At 48.4% G+C, this 10,552-nt stretch overlaps 1 pseudogene; it reads right to left on the bottom strand.

Annotated features, from left to right (window-relative positions):
- Positions 1-965: 965 nt before the first annotated feature.
- LOC141160798 (gamma-crystallin-3-like) overlaps positions 966-10,552 on the bottom strand; it is a 34,812-nt pseudogene continuing 25,225 nt past the window's right edge.

Raw genomic sequence — 10,552 nt, 5'->3', positions numbered from 1 at the left:
ATTTTATCTCTCAATGTTAAAATTAACCTACCCTTAAAATTATAGACTGCTCAAGTCTTTGTCAGTGGGCCAACTTACAAAAACAGCAAGTGATCAAATACTTATTTCCCCAACTGTATCTACAATCTGATGTATTATTCCAGAGAAATTCACAATTTTCTCAATATGTAAATGAGCTATTAAGATGTATGGGAACATATTTTTCATAGTTTTCATGTGTGAGCTTGCATGTACATTCTTTTTGTTTTTCCTATATGTAAATTAACTATTCAGGGCTATGATCTGCACAAGAATCTGCCTCCAGATCTTATTTTAAATAAAAGGAGGTATTACCGGTATGAGACTTGTATGTAACACAGAACATTGGAACTGTACTTTATCTCATAACAAACATAGTTTCTGCAGCTCTCATGGCTCTGCTATATTGCAACAATATTACACCCCTGTCTGACTGTGAGATGGAAGCTGAAGCTCTACAGTGAGATCATGAGAGCAGAGAGAGGCCATTACACATCACACTGGTAATACCTCCTTTCAAATAAAATAAGCTGCCAAAGCAGATTTACATGTAGAACCGTGTTGTGCCCATAGTCCTGAACAGTTAATTTACAAATGATAAACGTGGAGTTCTCTGGAATAAAACATCGGATCACAGATATCAAGGTATCATTTTATTCTGATTCCTATGATCTATATACCTATATAGACGGCTTAGGAGGGTCCATCTGACAGAGTCACTTTAAATATTAATCTATGCTTAGAAATAGGAAAAAGTTCAAGAGCGTTAGTAAAAAATTAAATATTTCCATTTTAAGCAATTTGCTAAATTTAGAGAAAAAAAAAGTAAAATAAAGCAAAACATTGTAATTATATTACTTTTATTTAGGTTTGTCCTGTGCAAAACAAAAATAAAGTATTTGAAATTACTCCATAAACAGAATTGCAGTTTTTCAACATAAACATCATTAGTATAAATCTGTGGCTCTCCTAAAAGAGCCAACACGACTATTCATGGCACCCCAGTAAGAGAACCTCCTGTACTCTCCAGGTCTCAGGTAATACTGACGGCCTCTGTAGTTAGACTCTTCATAGAAAATCCAGTACCCCTCAAGGACATTGCAGGAGTGGATATCCTGATAATGGAATTGTTCATTGCCAAATGGGCAGTCCTCAGAAAACTCCATCATCTGTCCTCTAAAGTCTTCTCTTTCATAAATTCTCACTTTAAAGGAACCCTGATGCTATAAAAAATGCAAAAATTATGATAATAGTTATATAGCTGTTAAGAGTTAAAACATCACAGATTCAACATACTGTACATAATGTGTCATTACTAGTGATGAGCTTTTGTGCTCGCCACTGCTCGGTACTCAGCCGAGCATCACTGTGCTCGACAAGCTCAGCGAATATTTCCGGGTAGCTCGGGCGGGAACTCGGGTCCCCTCCCTGCATGTTTGGCGCTCTTTAAAGAGCCAATGAACATGCAGGGATTGCCTGCCACGCAATGTAATGCCGTAGCCCTGTCGGTTGTGGGCATTACAGTGATTGGCTGGCCATACAGCGTCATCAAGACCTGGCGCCGCCATGCTCGTCACAGTCACTCCAGAATCAGGCAGTGTAGGGAGAGCTGCTGCTGAGTCAGGGAGAGATTTGCTTCTTTATAGTTAGTAAAGGTATTCCACAGCATATATACACAGCTCAAAAAAATAAAGGGAACACTAAAATAACACATCCTAGGTCTGAATGAATTAAATATTCTCATTGAATACTTTGTTCTATACAAAGTTGAATGTGCTGACAAACAAAATCACACAAAAATCATCAATGGAAATCAAATGTATTAACCAATGGAGGCCTGGATTTGGAGTCACTCCCAAAATTAAAGTGGAAAAACACACTACAGGCTGATCCAACTTTGATGCAATGTCCTTAATACAAGTCAAAATGAGGCTCAGTATTGTGTGTGCCCTCCACGTGCCTGTATGACCTCCCTACAACCCCTGGGCATGCTCCTGATAAGGTTACGGATGGTCTCCTGTGGGATTTCCTCCCAGACCTGGACTAAAGCATACGCAAACTCCTGGATAGTCAGTGGTGCAACATGACGGTGGATAGAGCCAGACATGATGTCCCAGATGTGCTCAATCGGATTTAGGTCTGGGGAATGGGCGGGCCACTCCATAGCTTCAATGCCTTAATCTTGCAGGAACTGCTGACACACTCCAGCCACATGAGGTCTGGCATTGTCCTGCATTAGGAGGAACCCAGGGCCAACCGCACTAGCATATGGTCTCACAAGCGTTCTGAGGATCTCATCTCGGTACCTAATGGTAGTTAGGCTACCTCTGGCGAGCACATGGAGGGCTGTGTGGCCCTCCAACGAAATGCCACCCCACACCATTACTGACCCACTGCCAAACCGGTCATGCTGAAGGATGTTGCAGGCAGCAGATCACTCTCCACGGTGTCTCCAGACTCTATCACGTCTGTCACATGTGCTCAGTGTGAACCTGCTTTCATCTGTGAAGAGCTCAGGGCGCCAGTGTCGACTTTGCCAATCCTTGTGTTTTGTGGCAAATGGCAAGCGTCCTCCACGGTGTTGGGCTGTGAGCACAACCCCTTTCTGTGGACGTTGAGCTCTAATACCACCCTCATGGAGTCGGTTTGTAACCGTTTCTGCAGACACATGCACATTTGTGGTCTGCTGGAGGTCATTTTGCAGGGCACTGGCAGTGCTCCTCCTGTTCCTCCTTGCACAAAGGTGGAGGTAGCGGTCCTGCTGCTGGGTTGTTGCCCTCCTATGGCCCCCTCCACATCTCCTGGTGTACTGGCCTGTCTACTGGTAGCGCCTCCAGCCTCTGGACACTACGCTGACAGACACAGCAAACCTTTTTGCCACAGCTCGTATTGATGTGCCATCCTGAATGAGCTGCACTACCTGAGCAACCTCTGTGGGTTGTAGAGTCCGTCTCATGATACCACGAGTGTGAAAGCACAACCAACATTAAAAAGTGACCAAAACATCAGCCAGAAAGCATTGGTACTGAGATGTGGTTTGTGGTCCCCACCTGCAGAACCACTCGTTTATTGAGGGAGTCTTGATAATTGGCAATAATTTCCATCTATTGTCTATTCCATTTGCACAACAGTATGTGAAATTGATTGTCAATCAGAGTTGCTTCCTAAGTGGACAGTTTAATTTCACAGAAGTTTGATTCACTTGGAGTTATATTCTGTTTAAGTGTTCCCTTTATTTTTTTGAGCAGTGTATATATATATCCAACTGAACTAGCAGTTCTTCTGAGGACTAATTCAGCTGCATATATTCAGTGGTGATAGCAGGAGTTAGGCAGAGAGACAGGTTATGTGGCAGACTGCAGTGCATATAGTGCAAGAGGGTCCATTGAACGTCCTGTTAGTATAGGTATTAAACAACATATATATATATGCATCTCAACTAGCAGTCCTTCTGAGGACTAATTTAGCTGCATGTAATCAGTGCTAGGCAGGCAGGCAGTGTATGTGGCAGACTGCTGTGTATGATACAGCACAAGAGGGTCCATTGAATATACTGTCTGCTGCTGCTGCAATAATTACAGCTATTTGTAGACATAGCCCCTGATATCAAGGGCCAGGGCAATTTTTTTTTAGATTAATCCTGGTTATTTGCTTAAAAAGCAATCCAGAGTACCCCATTTTTCCGCTCCATTTGCTTGTTCTCACTGCAGAATAAAGCCAAATCTGTTCCATATTTCATCGATAAAAATCCAGAAATTTAAACTGAACGTGGAAAATTTTGGCCTCCTTTTCCATTCTGTTCTGTTGCAGTGTGTTGGTCAAGCTATTGACACTAGGTGTCTGTGAAGAATAGTATTAGTAAATTACAGGTCTGCTGTTTAAAACCGTGAGTCTCTGTCAGACATATCACCTATAAGACTGGTCCAAAATCAGACATTTCTTCCATTTTCATTCCGTTGCAGTGTGTCGGTCAAGCTATTCACACTAGGTGTCTGTCAAGAATAGTATTAGCAAATTACAGGCTTGATATTTAAAACCATGGTTTTCTGTCAGACATATCACCTATAAGACTGTTGCAAAATCATCCATTTCCATTCTGTTGCAGTGTGTCAGTGAAGCTATTCACACTAGGTCTCTGTGTGGAATAATATTAATAAATTACAGGAATGCTATATAAAATTGTGGTTCTCTGTCAAACATATCACATATACAGTAACTGCGTTCCAAAATCAGCCATTTCTCGTGAATGTGGAAAATATTGTAGACAAGGTGTGTGGCAAGGGACGAGGAAGTGGACGTGAGGGTGATGGTGCATGCAGAGTTTGAGGATGTGGACGTGGGCAAGCTGAAATTGTACCACAGCAAACACCCACATCATGTTGCTCGACCTTCCTGTCCAAATTACTAGGTAACCACAGTACACCACTATTGAACCCAGAGCAGTGTCAAAAGGTTGTTGGTTGGATAGCAGATAATGCTTCCAGTCACTTTGCCACCACCATTAGGTCTTCCACATGGTCAAGTCTCAGTAGCCGTGAGTCTGGATTGCATATTCCTCACCCTGATACTCCTTCCTCCCACCATGCCGAGTGCCCGGAGATAACTGATCCCACACTTGGACACTCAGAAGAGCTGTTCACTTTTCCATTTGTATATTCGGGCCTCTCACCCAGCCAGCTTCAAGCGAGTCAAGAGGAGAACGGGTGTAGCGATGCCCAAATATTGGAGCAGCCACGGTCACTTAAAGGCGACGGTGGGAAAGTGCAATTACTGTCGCAAGATGTGGATGATGATGAGACATAACTGCCAGAAAGTCAGGAGGAGGACCAGGTTGTGGAAGTGGAAGACGAGGTGGTGGATGATATAGTAACTGACCCAACCTAGCGGGGGGACATACAGAGCGAGAACAGCAGCACACAGGGGGATCGAGGAGTAGCACCACAACAGGCAGGAAGAAGCAGTGTGGTGCCGCAGACACAAGGCAAGAAAGCATTCCTCATAATGCCAACACAACGGAAGTTGCCAGTACAACTGTTAGGTGTTTTCGAGTCTGGTTATTTTTTAAAGACTCAGCAGATAACCCCAAAAAGGCCATTTGCACCCCCTGCTAGACCAGCATCAGCAGGGGTAGCAAAACTAGCAGACTGACCACCACCAGCATGATCAGGCACATGGCAGCATAGCACCCGACTAAGTGGGCCAAACTCCAGGGTCCAGCAACAGTGTCTGCGATTGACACCACTGCATGCTTCGCTGTTGTGCGTGCACGCCAAGGCAACCCTGTGCCTAGTGCATGCCAAGATGCCTCCCGCCCTGCACCTGTTGTTGAACACTATCAACTAGCACCATCAGCAAGCACATGCATGTCCTTGTCCCAGCACAGAGTACAGTTGTCCCTACTTCAGTCCTTGGAATGCAAGTGCAAATACGCAGCCAACGCCCCACAGGCCACACTACTAAATTCCCAGATTTCTCAAATGCTTGGCTCAAGATGTTACCTTTCAGGCTCGTGGAGATGGAAGCTTTCCACAACCTGATGGCAGCGGCCGTCCCTCGGTACTTGGTCCCCAGCTGCCACTATTTTTGTCGGTGTGCCATCCCCGCATTACACGAGCATGTGTCCCACAACATTAGACGTGCCCTCAACAACGTTGCTACTGGGAAAGTTCACCTAACCACAGACACGTGGACAAGTGCTGAGGGCAGAGACGGTACATCTCACTGACGGCACACTGGATTAATATAGTGAAAGCCGGGACCCAGTCTGACCTTGGGATGGAACACATCCTCCTGACGTTGAGGATTGCAGGCCCTGTGTCAATCAGGGTTGCCCCCACATTCTACAGCTCCTGCACCTCCTCCTTTGTCTTCTCTTCAGCCTCCATCTCCGAAAAGACCACGTCAGTCACAAGCTGGAAGCACTGCAGCACTGCCTCGGCCAAGCGGTAACAGGCTGTGCTGAAACCAATATGCTTAGGTGACAAACCGCACAATGATGAATAGTTGTGGACAGCTCTGAAAGAGCAGGCAGATCTTTAGCTGATACCGCTGACCCTATAGCCAGGCATGGTCATGTGTGACAATGGCCGGAACCTGATGGCGGCTCTGAGGTGAGGCGAGCTCACACACGTACCATGCCCGGCCCATGTGCTTAACTTCGTGATTAAGTGGTTTCTCGAAACCTACCCTGATCTGACAGATCTGCTTGTCAGCTACAGCTTCAGCCGCCCATGCCGTGCTTCAGCAGCGTTTGCAGCTTCTAGCTCACTGACTGGTGTGCAATGTCCCACGTGTAGGAACTCTACATTTCAGATGTTGGGAAGGATTTGTGCGCAGAAGAAGGCAGTTGTTGACTACCGGCATCATCAAGGCCATCGGTATTCAGGTCAGACTCCACACATAAAACCTCAGGAGTGGACATGGATGTCAGACATATGTAACATCCCTGGCGGCGTGCTTGCGTAGTGCACCACCTCACACTATGCAAGACAGCAATCTTACCTGTCAGTCCAGCTTTCAAGCCGTGCTCCAGTTCATGCTGTGTGCATGTCTCTTGACTGACTGCTTAGGGCGGCTACCCGGTTACTTCCTGATTTTTATAACTGCTGTGGGCGCACCCCTAATGCGTCTCCAGCCAATTGCTGTGAGTCACTGGATATTTAAACCCCCTCCACCCAGTAGGAGGGGCCTGAGCAACACTAACATTCAGTGTGCTCCTTGACTCTGAAGTTGCCAGGTCCAGTTCTGCTTCTTGTCTGTTTCCGCCATCTCTGGGGGCTGCATACCCAGACCTGTTATCTGTGACTTCTTGTCCGTTTCCGCCAACACTGGGGGCTGTATACCCAGGCCTGTTATCTGTGACTTCTATCCGTTTCCGCCATCTCTGGGGGCTATATACCCAGGCTCGTTCTAGTATCTCATTATAGTAGCAGTTCCTGTCTGAACTGTATCCTAGCCTGTTACCTGTTTGTCTCTTTGTCCGTACCTTCCTTTTTCCTGCAGTATCTGAACCTGCACCTAACTCCAACTCGTTGTCTCTGTACTTCTGTTTGTGAGTTTTGTTTCCACTCACTACTTCATAGGAAGTACCTTGTGTGTATCTGGTTCTGCTTGTCCCTTTTCCCTTCCTCCGTATCTTCCTGTATTTTCCAGTCTGTTCCATGTGAACAGAGCCCTGTCCTCTCTGCCTTGTCCACCGCACCTGCGCTTTCGCTCTGCTCTGACTTGCCCACTGCTCCGGAGGTTTCTCTCCGCTCTGACTTGCCCACCGCTCCGGCGGTTTCCATCTGCTCTGCCTTACCCACCGCTCCGGCGGTTTCTCTCTGCTCTGACTTGCCCACCACTCCGGCGGCTTCCCTCTGCTCTGCCTTACACACCGCTCCGGTGGCTTCTCTCTGCTCTGACTTGCCCACCGCTCCGACGGCTTCTCTCTGCTCTGCCTTGCTCACCGCACCAGCGGTTTCTCTTTTCTCTAACTTGCCCACCGCTCCGGTGGCTTCTCTCTGCTCTGCCTTGCCCACCGCTCCGGCAGCTTCTCTCTGCTCTACCTTGCTCACCGCACCAGCGGTTTCTCTCTGCTCTGACTTGCCCACCACTCCGGCGGCTTCTCTCTGCTCTGCCTTGTCCACCGCTCCAGCAGCTTCTCTCTGCTCTGCCTTGCCCATCGCTCCGGCGGTTCCGCTCTGCTCTTCCTTGTCCACCGCACCTGCGGTTTCTCTCTGCTCTGCCTTGTCCACCACTCTAGCGGTTCCGCTCTGCTCTGCCTTGCCCACCGCACCTGTGGTTTTCGCTCCACTCTGCTTGCTCACCGCACCAGCAGTTCCTTTCTGCTCTGCCTTGTCCTCTGCTCCGGCGGTTTTACTTTACTCTGCTTGTCTACCGCATCTGCGGCTCTGTTCCTGTCTCCCAGTCTGTACTGGACCCTATCCAGCCTGCGCTCCAACCTGCTAGTACCTCCCGGTCTGCACTCCAGCCATGCTTGCCAGTATCTCCATGTCAGCATACCAGCCGTGCTTGCCAGTGCCCACCTGTCTGCATACCAGCCATGCTTGCCAGTGCCCACCTGTCTGCATACCAGCCGTACTTGCCAGTACCCACCTGTCTGCATACCAGCCGTACTTGCCAATACCCACCTGCCTGTATGCCAGTCTAACCTGCCTGTTCATGCATTCCCCGGTGTGGGTCAACAATTATGACCGGGGTCTGACCTGGAGTCGCACCTGGTCCCTCTGCTCGGTTCCTCCTTGGTCTATGGAGTCGACTAGCCGCCGTGCGACCTTGGTCGGATCGGGTTGATACTTAGTTACGCCCCTCCAGGCACTCCTCGGTTCATGGTACAGTGGAATCACTAATCACGCTCACGCCAGTCAGTCCGGGCGTGAGCTTAACAGTTTGCTCAGGACATGGTTCCCGTTGAGCCCCACGGCCTTTCGCTCTCAGAGACATTTTGAATCCTTGTCTGGCGAATACGTGCACCAAGAAAATTTTTTTTTCTCAAGCTATGGCCCAGGTGATTTATGCACCAGCCCAAATGGATCTATCAGCACTCGTTCCTGCGGATCCACCACGGTACTATGGGGAATCAAAACGAAGCCGTGCATTTGTGGAGCAATGCATGCTGCATTTCAAGTTCTATGCTCACTATTTTTCTACTGATCGGGCTAAAGTAGCATTCATGATGTCCTACCTAGCGGGTGATGCCTTGAAATTGAACACCCCCCTATGGGAAGCATGGGATCCTATCATCTTTGACCTGCAGGCCTTACTGGTGGCCTTTCTTATAGTCTTCGATGACCCTAATCCTGAAGCCTCTGCTAAAGCTTCCCTTCCCAATATCCCGGAGCAGCCCCGATGGGTAATGTGTGTAGGTAGCCTACCAGTCCTCCAGCCCGAAGAGACTGCTGCCCACCCAAAATCCACACAGGATGACTATGCTCCACAGAATACTTTTCTTCCCAACCTCAAGAGGCAGTCCAGACGTGCAAGGCGTAGAGGTAAACCGTCACGCCAGGTTCTGTCCTCCCAAAGACCTACTGTTCCCCAGCCTGTAGAGGCAACTTTCCGCACAGAATCCATGAAGGATGACTATGTTCGTCAGGCAAAGCAGAAGTCAGAACTCAGTCACAAAATCGGATTGCGGTCCCGCTGCGGTGGTCTGGGACCCCCTGACGGTCTTTGTCCAGCCAAGGTTGGAGAATCCCAAGACATTAGGCCTGTAGGAGAGGCTGCCCTTGGCGTTAGTGTTTCCTCTCCACAGATGACCATGACTGTCTCCGTGGCAAGTGAAGGCCTCGGATTAACTGGAAGTTTCGGGCTTAAAGCCTTGAAGAGTCGGTGTCTGATTCCCGTCCGACAACTCCAGAAGCCGGTTTGGGCATTTTCAGCAGAAGGACGAGCCCTACTCAGAAACAGTCAAAATATGTCTGTACAAATTAAGCTCCAGATTGGAGCATTACTCATGAAGAAGTTCACATTCCAGGTGCTGACTGGCTTACCCACAGGTCGTCCAGAGCCGAGAGATCTAGTGCCCGCTCAGGTCTGGAGATCCTGCATGGGGTATCCTGGGGGACTGCTAAGGTACAAGGGATGTACAGTCCCCATATCTTCAGGACAGTCAGCAATTTCTTCTTCTTCACCAGATCTGCTAGTCGCTGACTCGCTGTGAGCTAAAGTCTCCGAAGGAAGAGAAGTGGAGGCTATGTCCCCACACAGTCTCGATGATTGTACCAATGATCTGGCTTCAGGTACCGTCCCGCCTTACAGACATGTCATCTCTGAAACCAGTCTGAAGATGGTCCTAAAGCAAGGACCCTCCGTCTCTAATAAATCTAGTCTTACGTCCATCAAGGCGGTGCTACCTGATAACAAATGGAGAGAGACTTTCCTTCACCCTGTACCTGGTACTTCGCCCACTTCATCCAGTAAGCCTGGCAAAGTGTACTTCGAAGCAGAGAGTACCCCCGAGTCTCTGCACCCCTCCAACCAGGCGGAGGACCTCCAGTTGTCTCCTGAATTCCCCGGGGTGCTACCTGTTAAACGGAGAGAGACTTTCCTACATCCGGTACCTGGTACGCCGCCCACTTCATCCAGTAAGCTTGGCAAAGTGTACGCCAAGGCGGTGGTTACCCACGAGTCTCTGCACCCCTACAACCAGGCGGAGGGCCTCCAGTTGTCTCCTGAATCCACCAGGGTGCTACCTGATAACAAACGGAGAGAGACTTTCCTGTGTGCTGTTCCTGGTACTTCACCCACTTCATCTGTTGCTGAGGATGGCTTGATAGGAGGAAGCATCCAAGTCACCAAGATGATGAGATCAGTTTTGTTTCCTCTAATGTACAGAAGAGGTAATCCTCTTGAAGAGAAGGATTGGCCTCCAAATTCTCTGCAGAAGACCTATGCAAGCTTGAAGAAGAGGGGGCATAAAGGGGGGGTACTGTAACATCCCTGGCGGCGTGCTTTCATAGTGCACCACCTCTCACTATGCAAGACCGCAATCTTACCTGTCAGTCCAGCTTGCAAACCATGCTCCATTTCA

Source organism: Phyllobates terribilis, unplaced genomic scaffold (genome assembly GCF_046119375.1).
Source record: "Phyllobates terribilis strain yellow unplaced genomic scaffold, ASM4611937v1 Scaffold_9__5_contigs__length_417890890, whole genome shotgun sequence".
In the NCBI taxonomy this organism is placed as follows: Eukaryota; Metazoa; Chordata; class Amphibia; order Anura; family Dendrobatidae; genus Phyllobates; species Phyllobates terribilis.
This window is presented reverse-complemented; position numbering and strand designations above follow the sequence as displayed.